Source organism: Stegodyphus dumicola, chromosome 10 (assembly GCF_044657685.1).
Source record: "Stegodyphus dumicola isolate Sdum_Otavi_A_Nest chromosome 10, ASM4465768v1".
Taxonomy (NCBI): Eukaryota; Metazoa; Arthropoda; class Arachnida; order Araneae; family Eresidae; genus Stegodyphus; species Stegodyphus dumicola.
In genome coordinates this window covers 45,791,313-45,813,382 of record NC_140777.1, presented here as the reverse complement: position 1 = coordinate 45,813,382, position 22,070 = coordinate 45,791,313, and the positions used below count along the sequence as shown (strand labels likewise).

The following is a 22,070-nucleotide window of genomic DNA, read 5'->3' as shown; positions in this document are numbered from 1 at the left end:
CGGTCAGACAGACAGACAGACACATTACACTTGCTTTTATTATTATAGATCAGTGTTTGGTAACTTTCCCTATGAAAATAAAATTGTTAGAAATATGAGTGAAAAGACATGTAAATATTTTGAATTTGGATTCAATTTAATCCCCTTCATGTAACATATAATGCTGTAATTTACGTGATAGCATTTAAAATTTTTGAATATATTAACACAAAAGGATACGGCAATGCTGTTACGGCATTCGACAAAATAAGTCTCGTTTACGTATATACCAGTCTTTGCAGAAGGAAGAAAATTATAGCCAATGCAGAAAATTTCTAAATTCAATTTCGCCAGATAAATTTTACATAAAATGAAAAAACAATTTTCAGTACACATAAATAATTAATTGAATGAATGTAAATTTTTACTGCAGAATACATAAACTTATTTTCAGCTGAATGTAAAACTGTTCCCTCGCAAAATTTATATTATAAGAAAAAGTTAAATGTCTGTTATGTCGAATATTTCTTCACTTAGATTGCAGAGACATTCGATATTTTATGGAAGCAGGAGACTTGAAAAATGAGCAACCCCCTCTCCGGGAATCGAACCGCGGATCTCTGGAATATGCGCCCAGCGTGCAGACCACTACACCACGAAAGCACGTCAAGAAGGCTCAAGTCTAAAATTTATGCATATTTAGTATTAATTCTATATTTTGCATATTAACATTTAAAAAAATACCTGACTAAATTACTCCTGGACGGTTGTGTATAAGCCTATGGTTTGTTTGATCAAGTGCGACTCGTTTGTAAAGTATTGAATGGTGTACTCGCTTGCAAAACCTTGTGAATTTTGTGTTTCTTGAAAAATCGGCAAATAAGTATGATTGCTAAGTATTACATTCTTTTTAAGGGAACAGTATAGTATAATAAGAAGAATATTTTCTCCTGGGATATACTTTTATCAATGATATGTTACTGCAGCGCAGTTTTGCTAAATTCCTATAAATCAGTTCTAACTAAGACACAATAACACGCCGAATAAATACTAATTGCGGTTTTGCAGCTGAGAATGGTGGTTCGGTAAAACCATCGAAACTAGTCCTGTGAAAAATTTTGTAAATATAACGCTGATTTTTGTTGTTTGACTTCTGAATCAGTTCTAATTATTCTAAGCTGATTTACTAAGACTTGGAATGATGCTCAAGGCCGGCGCTAGACGTTTTGCCGCACGGTGCCTGCTTTACAACTTCAAAATTCTGCTGCCCAGCTCTTTCCAAAGTTCTAAAAATTTTGCGTTCTCTCAATTCTGCCGCCCGGTGCGGCCGCACCGATTGCATATGCTCTGGCACCGGCCCTGATGATACTAGGAATGACTAGGAAACGATAATACTTATTATCTGAATTGCCATTTCCTCATAAACATGATGCTTATTAAATTACAGACGTTTTAATTAATAACAACCTTTAAAACTGGTTGTTAGTAGCTTTAATTTTGACTCCATACACTTCAACAATTAAAAAAGCCAAAAGATAGGAAGTTTCCTTGTCAGCTCTTTTTGAGTCCTTTTCTAATACTGCTAAAATTCTGCATGATATTTGTTTTAGAACTGCTAAGAAACTGCTAACAAAATTTTAAATACAAAAGTTATACTGCAATTTTGAGTCTGAAAAGTAATTAATTCAGACTTGAAAGCTCTTGAAACATAGAACTTGAGCTCAAAACAATAAGAATAGAATTTTGCATTCATTTTTTTAATTATACAATTGTTGCTTCATTGATAACAATGTTATAAATAGTTCATTTAAAATTACATTACAATTGCTGCATTAGAATCTATATTTCTTACTAATTATTTAAACATGAAAAATGTGAATTATAACGTTTATACGTACTTTTTAATCTCCAAAGTCATAATAAAGTTTTCTCATAAATAGGAAATTGACTGTTTTCAACAGTTTTCACCTCTTCGTCAAGAAACATTTCTTTTACGGTCCTAATTAAAAATTAGAGAACAGCAGAACATAATCTATCTCACGAAATTTGCTAAAACAAATTCTTTCGCATTAATTTTGAATTTTATTTAACTAAAATTTATTCAATACTTCGAGTTCTGGATAATCAAATTAGCGGTATCATTCTAAAGCTGCAAAATGTAATTAAGAAGCTCAGCTTCGTTTTTAATGATTCATTTTACCACGCCACTGGGGAAAAAAAAAATATCTGAGTTTTCAGATTTTCAATTACGTCCAAAGGGCGTTTTTTTAATGTTTTGTGTGTTACCTTTATTTATTAAATATCATGTTCTTTGCACTTAAACCATAAAATTCAATTCAATAGCAATGCCGCAGCATATCTTTAGAATTTCCGATACACAATTCCGCGCGCTGGAGACAAAAAGGTTTTTCCCACCCGTAGAGTGTTGCCATTGCTCCCTTTTAAATCGCTGAGATTGTTACTCAAAAATTCGTTAAAGTTTTGCAAAATATAAAATCGATAATAAATTAAATTCCAAATTTCAAATTTGGTCTTCCACATGCCCATATTCGTAGGAGGATTACGTCATTCAAAATTCGATGGCTCTATGTACCGTTGTTTTATCACAATGCGAGAAATATACATACATTTATGCAGATTTTTCATTATTTAAAGGAAAATCTGAAAGCTTTCATATTTCATATTGCGCCCAAAAGGATTTTTTTAACGTTTTGTGTGGTACCTTTATTTATTAAATACAATGTTCTTTGCACTTTACCATAAAATTCAATTCCACAGCAATATCACAAAATATTTAAAAATCGCAAAATTTAAGAATTTCCAATACACAGTTTCGGGCGCTGGAGATACATTTCTTTTTTCGTACAGTGTTCCCGTTGCACGCTTTTAAATCGATGAGTTTGTTAATTAAAAAATTCGTTAAAGTTTTGCAAAATTGGGAATAGCTAATAAAACAAATTCCAAATTCGGAATTTCAAGTGTTCATGTTTGGTTGGAGTACTACGTTATTCAAAATTGGATGGCTCTAGGTACTGTTGTTTTTTGAAAATGCGAGAAACATTCATGCATTCATGCAGAATCTTCATTATTTAGTTTCTTTAAATATAATGCATGGCAATAATATTTTTAGCAACAGTTTGAAAAGTGAATCAACGCAGAAAGTGAAACCACGCAAAATGTCGTTTTGAGACTATGTACCGTTGTTTTATCACAATGCGAGAAATATGCATATATTTATGCAGATTTTGCATTATTTAATTTCTTCGAGTATAATGCAGGACTCTAACATTTGGTGGCAATAGTTTGAAAAGTGATTCACCGTTTATAGTGATTCAACGCAAAATCGCAAAACGAAAAGAATAGTCCTCCAGGATTAAAGTCTCTTTGGACTTAATGATAAACCGTTAAAGTGGGAGAAAAAAAAAAAAAAAAAAAAAAATGACACTATAAAATATCTGTCGTTTTATAAATTAACTGATGAAAAACCATTAGTGTTTAGAAAATTATATTTCATATTACGGATAGATTAAATAATAACGGAATGCATAATATAATATTATTGCTAGATTCGTTAAACCGTAATAAAAAATAACAGACTATACTATGCCAATAGTTCTGTTTAGCAGCTTTCGTGTGCCGTCTTTACTAACAATTCGTCATTTATCAACACTTTAATGTGAACAAGCTGTTAGCTTCCAGTTAGGGATGGATGAAATTTAGTTTAAAGACCGGCAATCATTATTTAACAGAGGAGAAACATTTGCTCCCCGTGAATTCTTTCCTTCCGGGTGAGGTGGGTCGGTTTCTTTAAGGAAACGGGTGAAGCAAATCACGGGGGAGAACATACGATTTTCCCGCAGGCAAGTTGGAAAAACCTGCTGTCGAAATGACCTTGCTCAGCTGCAGCCAGCTCAACGTCTTACCCTTAAAACTTCCCTCAAGAGAGCCCGCTATAACCCTGCCCGTTTGGCAGGTTTCCCCATCTCCAATCGGCGACATTATTTGGCTATATTTTAGAGCTCCTTTTTTTCCGTTCCTTATTTTCCGAGTGACATTTTTTCCGTTCCTTATTTTCCGGGGACATTCTTTCCTTTTCCCTTTTTTCCCGGTGACATTTTTTCCGCACACCAACATCTACGGCCTTGAAACAGCATCTACGGCTTTACGAACTGGGAATATGATTTTACGAATTATTATTAATTAGGAGTATGATATACAGCTTTACGAATTGGGAATATTAATTGGCCTTTATGACGAAAACGGTTAAAAAAGTAATCGACGTAACCTCTACATTGATAGACATATTGCACATTTTCCTAAAAGCTAGTTTAAATTTATATCTGATTATCCATATAACACAATCGCATGATTAATTCTATTAAATTTAAATCTCTTTTATAGAATATTTCACATTTAGTACATCTGTGCATAACAGATTTTATTAAATGTAAGGCTGTTAAATGTTAATTTATTTTAAAAGTTATATAAACTTGCGGTGATATTTATGATATGATACTAAATAATTTGCTTTAAATTTTGGAAAAATAAGAAAATAGACATACAGTTTCCAGAAATATTTATTTTTTTCTGGAAACATGTTTACTGGAACACTTTTTCCAGGATAATTTTTTCAGGGACATTTTTTTCGAACACCGTGCGTAATAACAATGCCATGTGCAATAGATTTTCGTATTGATAATTTTTTATGAAATAATGACAGTTGCTCATTTATTCTCACTTCCTGTTATTTGAGGTAATCCACATTACCTTAAATGGTCGAATTCCACACGATGTAACGAAAACCTAATGAAACAAAACTTTATTAAAAGACTTAATTACTGCAAACCTACATAAAATATTTATCAGGACAGGAAATGGCACATATTAATTTATTCAGGTTTAAATAACACCGTCTTTCATGTTACTTTTTTCCCGTGCAATTCCCTTCTATGTTATTTATCCTAGCTGAGTACTTCTTTCTTTTTTTTAACTCGTAAAGCAATGGGAGATATATTTACTTAATTTTATCTCAAATAATAAGATTAGACTTTTAATGGCTTTTCTTGTAACTTACTTTGATATATCAAATTTATATACGCGGGCACATCTTATATGCAAGCCCCTTTGGTCTTTCTGAAACATTTTTAAAAGACAAAACTTGTTTATATATGACATCATTATGTTTTGAGAAAATACGGTATTTTATTACGTATCTCTGCATATTTAAAAGGAAGAAAATTTGAAAACCGAGTAAGAGATTTGCTTTTAAATCCCTAGTCCTTTCAATTTTGATCAGTACTGATATATAACATAATTTTAAAAATATTTTATTATATGACAATAATGTAAACTTAACGTTAAAAATTCCTAACAGCAGTTTTTCATTTGTTAAATATAAAATGGTATATAAATGGAAGTTTAATTTGATAAATATGAAAGGTATTTAGAGAGTTTCATATCTTTCTGTAATGGGTAACACTATAAACATCGGTCTTTTGTTACAAAAATATATTCTCACAATATTAAGGTTTGCGACGCATAGCTTAATCGCAAATATTTTTGAAACAATATTAAATGTTAGTTCTAACTTAGGCGGAAATTTCTACTATGTTTACAGTTTTCTCGCTCTCCTAATTTTTTAAATGTATATAATGAGGTATTTATTATTTTTTAATTAATTTTTATAACTGCATCAAAAATGGTGCATGATTTTCAAAGTTTTGACATGATATCACCTTTTAACGAAATGAAGGAAAGTAAAATTATTGTTTATTCTTAAGCTATTATTTTTTAACAACGCTGAAATATCTACGCTAAATTTTAAAAGGGTGCCATAAATAGTTTTCATTATTCAATAACACCTAATTTTGATATTTACTTAAAAATCGTAAAAAGAGTGGATTATAAAGCAGTGTGTTGAATAAAATTAGTATAATATTAAGAATGGCAACTTTTGATTAAAATATAGAGTCAAAATATTATGTCCTGACGCACTGCAAAATCTGAAAGTAGCACAGGCTATTTTAAACGAACTTTTCGGGATGCAATTTTGGATATAAATTGATCTGAGAAATAAGTATTAATATAAGGTGATTATATAATTCAACAAATAATCTCTATATTGCTTCATAAAATAGATGACTTATGATGGGAGTCTTCTTTTATAAAACGTTGGTGGTTTAATGTTACAAACGAAGTTTCAGCTTAAGTTTGGAAATTAATATAGAGAAAAAGTTAAAAAAAGTCTTTCAAAACTAACAAATTAATATATGAATAGCCCGAGGAAAGACTTTTTCTGTATATGAATGTAAAAAACTATTTCAGTGTGTATTCAGTACTTATTTCAGTATAAAAAACTATATAAGTATGTGAATAGCATAGGCAAAATTTTTTTCAGCATATGAATATATCGATTTCTTTAATCAACTTTCAATTTCTTTAAAAGACATTAACATTTAAGAACTAATCAATAGAAAAAATACAAATAAACAAAACGTAAACATATTTAGTTAAAATAAAAATGCATTTTTTATTCACGAGAAATGCCTTTGACAGGAAATTTTATGTCTATTATGGAACTTGAAGGGCATCAAGAGAGCTTAAATCTGCACTGAGATTGAACTTACTGAGATCTGCAGCTTTCAAAGCTTTATTTATTTTATATGTGAAAAGGTTGGCTCGTGTAAAAAAAAAGGAGAGAGAGAGAGAGATTTTCTTTACTTTTCAAACGGGAATATCGAATGCTCTTCAGCTGCCTGCCTCCTGTCTAACCTTTTTCATATTTTAAATGATTTAAAAAATTTTTTGGTTAATTAGTCCAGGAATCACACCTTTTATAGTAAGATTGGTCAAGATTACGCAGTTTGTTTAGTAATTTGATACAAAATAAATAAATAAATAAATAAAGACATGAAAGAAAAATAAGTTATTTACACCAGTATTTTTTAAAAATAATATTGTAATTATTTGGTAAAATTACATCTTCTATAATGTATATCACATTACTTGATTTTGCTTAACTGTATTATATAAATGTTAAGTAAAAACTTCAAATTACCCTCGAATGCCACTTTCAGATATTTTTACAGCAGGTAAGCGAGCAAACAAAAGGGTAAAATTTCTAGTCTTCTCTCTGCAGTTAAACTCTATGCATAATTGGTAATAAATGAATATTGTAGAAAAATTAGAAATCTTGTTCGTTAAAATTGCTGAATTTATTTGTTCTTTGATGAGTCTTGTTCTTTGATTGGAGAAAGAAAATCAAAAACTCAAATTACGTGTGTGTCGTTGAAAGTGCAAATTCATACATAAGCAAGAAATTCATATTAAATTTAATTGTAGGGAGTTATGAAACTAGCACTATTTTCGGTATAAAGACGTACATTCATTTAAGTCATAAATGTAAAGACCTTAAGTCAATCAGATTTTTACGTCTGCTTTCTAAACATTTGTCAATAAAATAAATATAGCGCAAATATTTTTATATACAAATCAGAAAGAGCTTACACAAAGATGTAACCAGATATCTATTATCTATATTGTTAAATGATTTTAAGCATCATAATATCATGCATTTTTGTAAGACTCATTTGATAACACTGTAGTTAGCTAGGTCATTAGTGAAACAATCATAGATGACTCAATACTAAAAAATGATTCAAGAATTCTCAGAAAATTCAATTACAGATGAGAAAATTCGTAGTTATCTGATTGCTTTATAATTCTACATTTCCTATGAGCTATAATTTTATAGCAATTCTTAACCATTACACTTAGGAATATATTAATCGCAGAAGCATTTGACATTCGTTTAAAAGAAATTCAAAACAATTTAGAGAAACTGCTATCTTCTACTTTTATATGTATTAGTTTTCAATAACCCCAGAATTTCCCAGAATTTTTGGTCCAACTTAATGGAAAATTAGAGCACAAAATTCAGTTCATATTTTTCGTACCAAAATCCTAGCGCTAAATATCCATAAAAAATAATTCAGTATGAAAAACATTCCCCTTCTATGATGAAACTGGAACATTAGAAATTTATTGCAAAAGTAACGTTCAAGGAGAAAATGCTTGTGTCACAGGATCAATGAGACTTCGGAAATATTACTAAAATGCATTATTATAATATGTATTATAATAAGGACTATTAAATACGGACAATATACAAAAAACGAATAAGGACTATATGTAGTCCTCTTATATACGCACCATCACCACTGAACTTTATATAAAAATTAGTCATGATGCAATAATAAAATGAAAATAAAAAAAGATTTTTTAACAGCAATCTAGCACTCAAAAAAGCATGTGATTCGAATATATACAAGTATAAATATATAGTATGAATCGCAACCAACATGCTAATTAAGCTTTACATGAATATTAAAAACAACGCATATCCCATATAAAAAATGGTTAACTCCATGAAGTTGTAAACTTATATGCAACAGTTTCTTCCTTTTGTCTCATGCAGATGCAATAATGAGCATTATAGTAGAGTTTGTACGGCTGGAAAAAGAGATAGAGAAGCCTTCTTTCCTCCCTATGAAGTGAAAGATGAAGAAAATGTTTAACCTTGAGGTAAAGAAATCAGACAAGCAATTAGTACATTTGTTATTTATAGTGGTGTACATGGATAAACTGAATTCTATATTTACCTAATAACACACCTCTCATTGATTTAGCTAATTAACAGTATATCTTTGTTGTTTATTATTACGAACTGTGAAACTAAAACTATAGTTAATTACAGATTAAGAAAAACTATAAGATTTGTAAAATTATTAAAACAAAAAAATACTTTTGTTTGATTTAAAACGTAAAATACGGAAATTAACATGCCTTTTTCAAGATAACTTTTTCCAGTAGTTTAATGCGTAGAAGCACTAAATACTTTCAATTTATTAAAAAAAATATTCTTTCTGGTTACTTTAATTAAAAATCTGATGTGTACACCACATGACTTCATTGTACGGAATATTAAATTATACACATTTTTTCTTGCATTTCGTTTAAACTTATTGAATTTAATTAAATCTACTTCGCCGACAGCGCATAAACCACAATAGAATAAATGCATTCTTTAAAATTCACTCTATTTGTTTACCATAGCGACACTCTGGCGCTAGATTCACTTAACAGCATTACATTTCGTTCATATTATAACTCAGAATGCACAAAATTTATATCATTTAAAGAATTATCTAATCGTTGCCACATGTTCTATTTAAATACTATAATAAAGCTAGAACGATGTATAAAAGGAATTAAGCAAACAAAACAAAAAAGGAACAGTTTTTCACAGACGATTGAGTATTTCTCATTTAATTGATTCAGTTCTCACTTCGCGACAAGGCAAAAATACATAAAACCTCAAAATATATGTATTAAAAATTACTAATTATTAAAAATTAAATTATTAAAAATTAAGTAAATCTTAAACACTTAATTCCTCGAAAAATTTCCAGAAAGGATTAAGCATGATTTAATTCGCAATAATAAATGAAGGCGTTATCTTTGTTGTTGCGAAGCTACGTTTGTCTAGATTGGCAACAAATCCACTGCTCTGCTGTTTCAAATTTAAACAAGCAATGGCCCCCATCAAAAACATTATTAGGCTTAGCGGCACTTAAACAACTTTAAAACTGTTGATAATTCTAAAAATATTGCATACAGATTTACTAAAGGCATAAAAACCTTAACCGGAAGATAAGAACAACATAATTCAATCATTTTTAAAGCAAGAAATTTACAATTTACAAGCATATAAGAGTAAAGAAACTGAGATCACTGAGCCGGGTAACAGAGTAGATATATATATAAATATATTTACATACGTTTGGCGCGACCGATTGCAACCAAAATACGAGGTGCACATCTACATGTTATAGTAGTCCTATATACAAAATTTCAACGTTCTGAGTTTTGCGGTTTTGAGTTATGCGAGATACGTACGTACGTACGTACAGACGCCACGAAAAATTCTCTTCAGAATTCATTTTAAAGCAGTTTTATAATTTTTTTGGAGGAAAGGAGTCTTTTATTCTGTCCTTACGTAGAGATATCATGCAAAAACATCGTTAAATTGCATCTAAAGCGGTCAAAATGGATATTTTCGTTCAAATATGCTGCCTGAAGCTTTTCGCGATTACAATACTTCCTTTTTACTTAGTACAAGGAATTAAAAAATAATCATACAACAAAGCGAACCCGGATTTTACAATTTAGTTATGATTGATATTCAAAATTATATGCTTTTAAAGCATTTAAAATGATGCATAAAAATGTTTCATTTTCTTATTCCAAACAGTTTGCCATATAAATACAAAAAAAATGTGCTTGAAACGTTTCAGTCACTGAAAATAACTGATAATAAGTCAACGTAAAATATGTGCAGTTTTTATCCTTGAAAATTATGTAAGGTAAATTTGATTAAATTTTTATTTGATTAAATTTTATCTTTAATTAAAACTTTAGAAAGTACAAGAAAAATTAGTCGCTTCAAAGTTGCTAGGCAAGGAATTCCGACGACAAAGAATCAGGAAATATAAATTTAATTAAGAAATATTCATTTTTATTTCGCTACAGAGTCCATAAATTAAAATATTCTGAAAATTAAGAAAAAAAAAAAAAAAAAACATTAAAAATTGCCTTAGGAAGTTGGTCACTGTAAGTTCAATAAGTAACTACGAAATTTTCGAATAAAATGTATATGAAGAATAAAATAATACTTTTAAAGTGCTAATAAGAAAAGTCTAAACCTAAAAATAAATGTAAGCAATCCAATTTAAAGCGACCACTTAAAATTCGATATCTTTTTAATCTTGTGTGGATGTGGTGAAATTGCGTAATGATTAAAACCTATGTTTATTATTCTCAAAAACATTGTTCGTCTTAGGGAGATAGTCACCAAGAGGGTTCACTGCAAGTATACATTATTTCTTTAAAAAAAAAAAAAAAAAAAAAAAAGCTGTGTGAAGATTTTTGTGATTTTCCTGAAGTGTAATATGCATATGAACTAGTTCCTGAGAATGTACTCCACAAAGGAATCCCACCGCTTAAGCAGATAGCCGTAGTGTGTTTTGGCATAATCTAATAAATCCAAACACTACTGAAATATTATATAGCTGACTTTCATCATAACTAGCAAATCGACATTTAAGTAACTGACTGCAAGCTGTGCATGAAAATTTTAATGTCACTTTAAGAATAAAGTGAAACAAAACAAGAAATAATTTTCACTATAAGAATATTAGATTAAAACAAAAGTGACGAATATAATCTCATAATTAAGTTAACAATTTTCTTATATTTAAGGTCATGCAGTTACTTTCCTTTTTCTAATCTTTCTTAGATTATACTTTTCATGAAAAATTACAAGTAAAAACTTTATAAAAAATGATTTATTAATGACCTTTGTTAGTTAACTATGTCGGTTTAAAATTCTATTAAGTTGCATTAATTTTCTATGCCAGCAAAAATTTATTAGTGAATAAAAAATATGAAAGTAAAAATTATTCTTCTTTCCATCTTGGCGCCCACAAATCATCATGAGAATACCCATTTACAATTATTAAAGCTTTAAAAAAAGTGTGTCTGCGATGTTATGGTCATGCGATGATTTGTAGATACTTTATTTTTTACCACGATATTTTCGACCGCGATGATTTTAAACTGCGAAGTTTTTGAACCGCTTTATTTTCGACGACGATATTTTGTACTACGATGTTTTAGAACTGCGATGTTTTCTCTTTGCGACGTTTTCTCCCACGATGTTTTGTAGCACGACGTTTTTGCCTTACGTTGTTTTCTCCTCGACGTTTTCGTCCGCGATGTTATCGGCGAACACCGTACGTCCTAGCTGCTTCAAGTGGCATTTGAGCCTAAATTTATATGTGCGCAAACCAAGGCCGATGCAATAATGCTAAATGTTTCCGTGCTTTACGCTTTAAGAACTTTGCACAACTATTTAGAAAAATGTTCACTTGTTTCAGTCTTAACTGATATGCCCAATCACACAGAAGTAAAACTTTTTTTTAATACTTGTTAGATTTAGGGATCGGAGCTGTACAGTTGAAGTAAAAATTTTAGAATTTAAGTCCTAACCTAATGAAACATCCAATACTGTCGGCAACTATTTAACTACCTGTCTTGAAACAAATAATTTGAAATAAAAAGTTATTGATTGGACTTTGTGCCGATAACACGAAGTTTAAGTTTGGAGGAACCGATAGACGTGGAGAAAATAATGTTTTTGTTAAACTGACACGAAACCTTAACCATGGTTTAATTGCAGTCGAATGTGCAATGCATATTATACATAAAACTATTAGAGCATCAGCTGATGTTTTGCCAGTTGATACAGAAATGATTATTTCTTATATACTTTAAATCTTAGATACTTATATTTTAAATCTTATATTGTAAGAGAATGAAAAATTTTTGCAACTTCGCAAAGACCGAATTTTCAGTGATACTAGGGTACAGTAAGACCCCGCTTAACGCTGTTTCGTTTAGCGCTGTTTCGGTTTAGCGTTCTTTTATTTCAACCCGGGGATTCCACGAAATCGCTCGCAGCATACGGGGATTCCCCGAAATATTATGCAGCGATAGGTTTCAAATACATATCCGAAAGAGTGTACTTGTATTTCTTGTTTGGTGCGGTATTGTACAGACATATTTTGAAGGGGTAAATGTGGAAGATGTCGAAGAAATAATTCAAGAAGCAGCGGCTAGTCTTTCTAATGACGAGCTCAAGGAATTAACTGAACAAGAAGAAAACAAAAATGTTGACAGCAGTGATTCAGAAGAAGAGCAAAAAGAACTTTCGATGGCGTTTGTAAAACGGAGTTTGTCTACCATAACTGAAATAATGGATCAATTCATTGAAAATGATCCGAATTTTGACAGGAGCTTAAAAAGTAAGGCGTGGTGTTAGAGATGCTCTATCCGTTTATGAAGAACTTTTAAGAGAACAACGCAAAAGAAAAAGGCAAACAACATTAGATGCTTTTGTCACAAAAAGGCAGAACACTGAAAACGCGGAAGGCTAACTAAATATGACTGACTGAGAATTTTATTTATTTATTTATTTATTTTTTTAAGAATATTCGTTTTGTTATTTATATTTTGTTTCTATTTTTGCAAGAAATAATAATGTGGTATTAATTTGGGCTTTAAGAAATAAATGCTTGGTTTTATTTTTATTAAAAAACATACTTTTTAAATTTAATACCTAACCAATTTCCTAGCCATTTTCCCCTAACCCCAATATTTACATGTAAAGATAGCCTCGTTTAGCGCTGTTTCGCATTACGCTCTACTTTGATGGAACGTATCCCCCGCGTTAAGCGGGGTCTTACTGTATTTATAAACAAGATGGTTAGCATTACTTTACACCACTGAAAGGGTACATCCAAATGTTTTTAACACTTAAAGCTTTTTTTTTTTTTTTTTGTTTTGTTTTTTCAATCTTAAGAAAAGTGTCCCATGCTTGTTTTAAAATTCATTCACAATTAAATGGCAGAAGCTTGATTACATTTTGCTACCACTATTTCGTAAAGTGATTACAACAACTGAAAATCAAACTGCGTCTGTATTTGATCTAATTTCTTCCAACAGATGCTCTGAAAGATTCAGTACTGAATACTGAGCAAGATAGAGGATAACTTTATTCAACTAAATCTTAAAAAAACTCTAGAAAACCTTAAAGAGAATGGAGACGTCACAATACGAAGTTATTGAATTTCGGGAAACTATTGTTTCATTTTATCAGACTGCTTTTACGTATATGGAGAAATGAGCCAAAAATTTATTTCAGGAGATGGAAACGTACAGCAGGATCATATTAAGTGAAATCCCTTCTTGAAGTGAAGTTGAGATAGCCTTTTTGTTAATTAATAAAATAATACCAAATCATAAATTATTGGAAATTTATATATATGAGGAATATGTTTACTTTAAGCAATATATCACGGAAGAAAAAATATTGGAGTGGTCAGAATATCAGATGTGCCCAGTTCAGTGGTGGATGGAACTAACTGCATATTTCAATAAGATCCAGATTCCTTCTTCAAATGTTTTAGAATGGTCAGAGTTTTTGTTTTGTCTTCCTGGCACTAATGCTGCAACTGAGCGAATATTTAGCATTATATGAACAATTTCTGGACTAGTGATAAGACACACAGCTTGAAGAGAACAATTCAAAGAGTATGTTAATTATCAAAGTATATTTTGAAGAAAATTGCACAGACTTTTAAAAGAAGATCAAAAAAAGGAAAAGAGGTTCTAAGAAATATTCATCCTTCAGAAAAATATAAAGCTACTTCATTAAAATACTAATTTAGAAGCATTAAAAATTTATTATTTCATTTGAAGATGAATACTGCGTTTTGATGACAATTACAGCTAACTGGTACACCACGAAGTGTCTCCTCCAGAATTTTTTCAAGAAATAAATACTAAGGGATAATGCATCTTCGCATTCAGCTAGAATGACAATAGACAGAAATTTTTCAAAGAAACTATATCAAAGAGATAAAACATTCCCCCTATCTCAAAGTGTGACCCTAGTACGCGGCTTTGTTGTAACTGATAAAAGATGGTTTTATAGGCACATGTTAAGTAATTCATACAGAAACACATGTTTATAAAATTTTTATAACGTTTTACATTTTAAAAAATTTATTGCACTTTTCTTTATAAATATTTTGACATTTTTAACATGAAATTCTTTTGAGGTGCTAGACTGTAATTTAAAGTTTACAAATTGTAAGTTTTTCATTTTCTTTTTTCTTTTTAGTCCAAAGGGATTTGAATCCCGAAGGACTATTAGTTTCGTTTTGGCATTTTGCGTCGGACTCATAAATGTCGGTTCACTTTTCAAACTGTTGCCACAAAATGTTAGAGTCCTGCATTATATTTGAAGAAATTAAATAATGAAAAATCTGCATAAATGTATGTATATTTCTCGTATTGTGATAAAACAACGGTACATAGAGTCATCGAATTTTGAATAACGTAATCCTCCAACGAATATGAGCATGTGGAAGACCAAATTTGAAATTTGTTTTATGATCGATTTCCTATTTTTTAAAACTTTGACGAATTTTTGATTAAAAAACTCAAGGATTTCAAAGCGAGCAATGGCAACGTTGTGCAGAAAAAACATTTTTATCTCCAGCGCGTGAGTCTCTGTATCGGAAATTCTAAAGATATGCTCGTTTTAAAACTATTTTGCGATATTGCTGTTGCACTGGATCTTATGGTTTAAGTGCGAGGAACATGATATTTAATAAAGAAAGGTAACACACAAAATGTTAAAAAACGCCCCTTTGGACGTAATTTAAAATCTGAAACATTTAAGATTTTTTTTTTTTTCTCTTTAATTTATTTATTCATTTTTGCCATTACTAAAATTTCAATTTACCTTAATTAAATAATTTCTTGTTTTAAGTTCTTGTTCATGCTAGGTCATAACAACACAAAAGTTGCAAATTTTAACAGAAATATTGCTATCATTTTGTTTAAATTTATGTTCAATTTCAGATCACATTCATAGAAATTTCATGAATATGAATTAAATTTTGCAGTTTATTAATTTTACTTAATTGCTTATTAAATTTATTTCTCTTTCAAATTCTTTACTTTCTTTGCACCATAAAATAAATTTGAATTATTAATATCTATAAAAATCGACCAATAAATTCATGTGTAAAGTCTGGTTAAAATGAAAATTTCGGGGCTAAATTCAATAATAATTTGTATAGTTATTATATATAAAGCTTGACAAATAATTTATATTATCTATAAATTTGACTAAAGTATTTATAAGTTGCCTAAAATTAATTAAAGTAACTCTATGTAAAGTTGTAATTAGTAGTGTGTATCTAAAATTATAGATAACAAATTTATTAATAATTGATATAATTATTATATATAATGTTTGACTAACATATAATATTATCTGTAAATTTTACTAAAATATCTATCTGAAAGTTGTTCAAATTTTATTAAAGCAACTATCTATATCTACTAGTTAGTATTTACAATTATAATTAGCAGTTAATAGTAAAATTATTATCTAAACCTAAAAGTTATTCTAAATTTATAATTAGGTGTTATTATTAGTTAAAATTCGTAAAACTGGTAGTTATAATTAGTAGTATAATAAATATCTGTATCTGAAAAATTATTAAAGATATAATTAGTGTATTAGTCATAATTATTTAATATTAAGTTAAGTGACTACTTAAAAGTTGGTTAATAATTTACATTATTACTATTTATAAAGTTCGTTTAATAAATTTATGTCTAAAGAATGACTTCTAAACTCTAAATGAATAATTTGACTAATATCTATAGTGTTTGATTAACTGACCTCGTTTGAAGAGCTTTTTTCAAAATGTTTGTTATATTTCTGTTTGTTGTATTTTTTATTTGCTTGCATATACACTTAAATATAACCACTATAAAAGTTGTGAAATTTATGCAAAAAACTGAAAATTTCAGATCGAAGTTAATGACGATAAAAAAATATTTTTACCTTTATATTATATAAACTAACCAGAAGTATGCACTGAGGTAGAATAATCAGAAAATATTGATTCACTGGAAATATATGGCCAAATAATGTCAGTCAGCACTAAACAATATTTTAAAATACACACACTATTTCAGGAAAAATGATATAATTTAAATTCTGTTAGGTTAATGTTTTTAATTTCTATTCTGCATCATGAATAATAATGAACAAAATCTGTCAAACTCAAGTGATTCTATGAGGAATTTTCAGAGTTGTCGGGCTTGCTGTGAACATAAATAATAATAAAAAATAATAATAAATAAAATAAAGTAATCGAAAATCGCATTTAAAGTTTGCAGGTTACATTACATGACATATCTACCCAACTTTCACGTTTCCAAACAAAAATGAGAAAGTACATATGAAAACATTTTGCCAGATTCTCCAGACATACTGAAACTTAAAATTATTTAGTTAAAAAATAACTGACAGATGTCTAGTTTGCCCTATAGCAACTTCGGGTTTGTCATTTCTCAGAAAAACTGATGTTATCTCCACTTCTAATCAACATATCAAGAAAAGAAAGAAAATTTGTTTATGATAGCTTAGAATGTGGTCTTTAAAAATGTTAAATAAGATAAAATTGAGAGTCTTAGCAGAAATCGGCTTTTGAACGAGGTCAGTTACCTTAAGTAATTATTAGTGGCAACATGAATAATGCAATTTATTTAGCATTTTCTTAAACCTTATTTATATTTAGATGCATTAAACATTGGCTGAATTGTCAGTCGGCTTTTCAGATTTGCCCTTATTGTTACTACAGAAAAATACTTAAGGCTACAAAATAAAGCTATGCAAAACATCCATTCAATTAGATAACATTGTAACACGCTGAAGTCTTTTTACTTTATTTAAGTACAGGAATAAAAGGCAATACCTGAAATTTTCAGAACTTTACGTCTTGCTAACGAACATCCACGCGTAGTTCCTCCTCTGACACTTCTATTTAAACTTATCTCTCTAAAAATAGTTTGCCTACATCTCTTTTCGAAAATGTCGCCAACCCGACAACAAGCGAGAGCGAAAAAGAAAAAATTTGTTTTTGAAATAGTTTTCAGGAATTTTTTAAGAAATTTCAGTCTACCATCACAACATTCTCTCGTTTCGTATTTAATAAAATTTTCTTTTGTTTGAAACACAACCTATAAGTGCGTAATTTACTCTCAGACAGTGGCATAACTAGATCTTTCTCCCCCCCCCCTCGCGATGCACACCAAAAAAATCAAATCTATAAGATGTTAAAACTACATATAAGGAGGCAAAAGTTCTGCGTTAATTTTTAATTCTAACATTTTAAAGTGCTGTTTTTCTTCTTTATATGTTGGCAAAATCGTCGATGAATTTGTAGAAATTTGCTTCATTACTCTTTTGGCTCTTCTGCGGAGAGTACAATATTATTAAACTCATGGTATTCTTTTTTAGGTCGTTTTTAGGTGCTAATTAACTGATTTGTAATACTAGAAAAATTCTTCTTACAGCAAGTAAAACTTAACAGCACGTGTGAGAAAAATTCGAAGCAGATTTTGAGTGTCATTTTAGAGATTGTATTTTAGAATAAAAGCTCAAAGCGACTGCCTTTCATCCCTCGGTTCTGTCTTCCTGAGAGTTAATATAAATAAAATTTTAAAGTATTTCACCTTCAGTGAGGAACGCTTTCTTATTTATCATCATTCCTATTTTCCATTCAAAAGTGATGCTACTGAAGTCTATTCGTAATTCCTTTGAATACTATATCCAGTGAAAAATCAATTATTTCCACAGTTGAGTTTCGTATCGCAATTCGACATTTCATGATTCTTCGACTCGTCAATGACCGTGGCAAATTACTAAAAGTAGTTCGACTTGAGATGAAATCCCAATCAGCGGGCTGGCTGCTTATATGATCCACCTTAGGTGAATTTTAGTCCATAACGGGTAATTTTAGTCTTAGACGAAGACATTCCGTCCTATAGTCAGATAATCATAGTGAATTTGGCCGCAGTCCTATGAATCTCAATTAGTCTTTCCGCTTCGAAAATCTGTATGACTAATCCCTATAATTACAAAACATTTATTTCAAAAATATATATATATATAAACTCGCCTAGTATTTTCGCGTATGAAGCTGCAAAAAAATTATCAGTAAAGACGTAAAGTAAGAAATTTAGAACTAATTTTTCACAAAGACCAAAAATTGAAATTCATAATTAATAAATTTCAAATAATCCTGTAAATGCAACAGAGAATTAAAAAATTTTTTAAACCAAACTTTTAAACAAGCAATACCCCAGTTCAAAAAATTAATGAAATTGAAGAGGAATTCAATCAACTTCAATGCCACTGCGTCAGGAGGGAGGAGCATTGAAATTAATTGAAATCCCTCTTCCACAAAAATCCCTGCTTTTCTGCATCCAGAATTAGCCGATGAACTATTTCAATTTATTTTAATTACAATAGTTCACCCGAAAATTCTGGCCCTTTCCCAAAGCAAGGATAAAAAAAAGTAAATTTTAATTAGAATCCTGTACCTTAAATGAAGATAATTCTATTTTATTTATAGGATTGAAAACGTAAGTAAAAAAATAAAATACTTCAGTGAAAAATTTAAATCAAAATTTTACTTTAAATATATAGCATATAATCCAAAGAATTTAAAACGTTAGTGAAATTATAAAATTTAGATGAAAAGACAACTTTCTTGCTTTTTATGTCTTTACTAATCCATACAATATGTTTCACTCAGAAAGCTGCCTTCCCCAAACCTGCCACCCAGGGTTCTGGGGTTCTCTGAAACCCCTCTTCTTTTTTTTAAAAAAAAGTCCCCCCCTTTTACTAAACTCCTGTAGATATATTTTTTTCTTTCTTAACTACTGTTCGTTTTTATTCTTGAAACTCTCTGAAGAAAAAAATAAAGAGAGCGAGGAGAAAGAAACTTAGATATTTATTGTGTTAGCTCAATATGACGAATTTCGTCAGAAGAAAAGAAATAATAACTTATAATTGAAAAAAAAAAAAAAGATTTCGTAGAATAATTACTTAAATGTTATACATTATTACGTATTATTTATTATCTATCACTGTTATTTATTCTGAAAATCAGTGATTATACCCGCATACAAGTGACGTGTTTCCTTCTGTTCTTATGAACATTCCGTGGATGTCGCTAAGAGAATAAATTCAGAACAGTTGGTATTAGCGGTCCTGCAGCAAAATACTCTATTCCTGCAAAAATTTTACTACATTTTTTCTTAATACAGGCAAATTCCATAAGCGCGTATTTTAAGATTGAAATAAAATATATCATGATTAATCTCTAAGAACCGTCTGAGCTTAGAATACGCAAGAAAAAGAAAGCATATGGAAATGGCAACCTCATATGTGCATCAGGGCAGCCAACATTACTTCACATCCGGACATCCGGGTGTGTCATGGGCGTATCACATTTGACTTTTTAAATAAAACGTTTAATTAGTATTTTTTGTTGCCGCTAGATGTAGCTGTATTTATTGGGGAAATATATGGAAAGTTAAGTTCATTCCTATGCAATGTTTTTTATTTTTGGTATTTTGTTTCGGAATAAGAGGGAGATTCGTGTCAATCAATCAATCAATCAATCAAATAAATTATTTCGCGCGCTTTTCCAGCTCATGAAGAATTGCCAGAAGGCACATGACTTTAGAAATTCTGAGGTGGAAAGCTGAGGCATTGAGGGTGGGTGAGCAATGTAATGTCTCTTTAACTGCGTCATTTGAGATAAACAAATGCACGTGTTCTCGAATGCTTTGAGGTACTTTTCATTTTTATTTTTGCGATATAGGTATTTGAACGTAGAAGAATATACATAAATGCTAATTCGTTAGTGTTGAGTAACGTGATGGCTCTTACTGCGTCATTTCATATAAACAAATGAACATGTTCTCGATGCTCTGGAATACTTTTTAATTTAATTAATTAATTTTATTATTTTTTTATCCCAGTATAGTATATTGGAATAGATGTTCTATCATTAGAGACTTTTTATTACTCTTAAATTTTTCCGTTTTTTTTTTTTAATGTTCTATTGCTGGTGTTCTATATTTTTAATAGCAAAACGAAAGCGCTATCTGACCGTAGAAGATACACAAATGCTGAATGAGTCAAATTTGCTGATATTCTATTCCTGTGACATTTGCAACGTTGGACTTTGCGTACATCCATTGTTTCATAGAATATCATACACTGTCTCTTCTTTAAAATATTGCTTCCTTTTCGTTGTTTGCACATTGAATTTTTATGAAAGACAGTTTTAATATTTTTAAATTTTAATTATGTGTTGTGTTAAATAAAATCTGCGATTCTTTGGATATTTTCCATATATATTTAATTGTGGGATAAAGGAAAAATTATATTATTCTAGAATGAGTATTTTATAAAATTTTGAAGGAAAATATAACAATAAAGGTTTAAAATTAATTCTGACAATTACCTGAATATTCTTCTCATAATGTACCAAAAATTGGAACATTTGGATGACAAATTTAATTTATACGAATTTTTTTCCAAAGTTAGGCTTAGCAGCGCGAATTGCCCGCCCCACAAGACGACGTACCCGGTTAACGCGCCGTCCCAGGAGAACGTTTCGGTAACAGAGGTGCCCATCGTGAACGGGATATTGGCGAATTTTTATGTGCATAATTGCTACGATTTGGCGCATCCTGAAAATTTGGCGGTTTCTACAAAGTGGTTGCTCTAACAAGTACCTAAATTTGAAATGAACAAAAATGTAAGAAAAAAGTAGTTTAAGTGATTAAATTGACTACATAAATACCTAAAAATGAAATTTAAAGTATTAATTAATAAATATTGCACTAAAAACGGAATCATACAAAATTAAATAGCAAGCATATTATTATAAATAGCATTTAGCCTAACGGGGCCCACCAGCGGCCGAGCGGTAACATCGCTGAACACTGGTAGTTCGGTCCGAGGTTCGAATCCCGCGAACGGGCTGGCTGCATGGGTGTTTTCGTGGTTTTCCCCATGTGTAACGTGCATACGAGCCAGTTTCCCTTAGAAAGCCCTCCACGAAGGCATCCCTCATCTTAGGCAGATAGCCCTCGTGGCTTTGCCATATTCACACACACACACACACACACACATTTAGCCTAACAGAGAACATTTTGGAATTCTCTTTGGAAATGTATTCGACATCCATGAATTAAACTAAATACAGTCTAGGTGTTAGACGGCAGAGCCTCTTTGTCGTTCATTGCGCCATTTTGCATAAACACTCCACAAGTTCTGAATAGATAAAGTATGATACTTTGTGCCCAGATCGATAAGAATCGTTTGCAGTGAAATAATTCCAAATTCTCAAAAACACACACAAAAAATGAGGGAAAACTGTATACCTCTGATTAAATAAAACGTGGTTACGTTAGTGATGATTATAAAGGCTATTGTCTCCAGAACAGAAAAGAGGCAAAATCGAGTTGGCCATACTTGGCGCTGAAGAAGTACGCCAGAATACAAAATGCTCCAAGTACTA

The 22,070-nt window shown here is 30.2% G+C and overlaps 1 protein-coding gene across 2 annotated transcripts in view; it reads right to left on the bottom strand.

Annotated features, from left to right (window-relative positions):
- LOC118195819 (beta-1,3-galactosyltransferase 5-like) overlaps positions 1–17,541 on the bottom strand; it is a 96,059-nt gene extending 78,518 nt beyond the window's left edge. Inside the window, exon 1 of one of the 2 annotated variants that reach the window (XM_085824918.1) lies at positions 17,442–17,541. The gene's annotated coding sequence lies outside the window, so the exon portion shown is untranslated. Of the gene's footprint in view, positions 1–1,877; positions 1,973–17,441 lie in introns of those variants that run through there. The other variant, XM_085824919.1, reaches the window with a different exon arrangement.
- Positions 17,542–22,070: the final 4,529 nt, after the last annotated feature.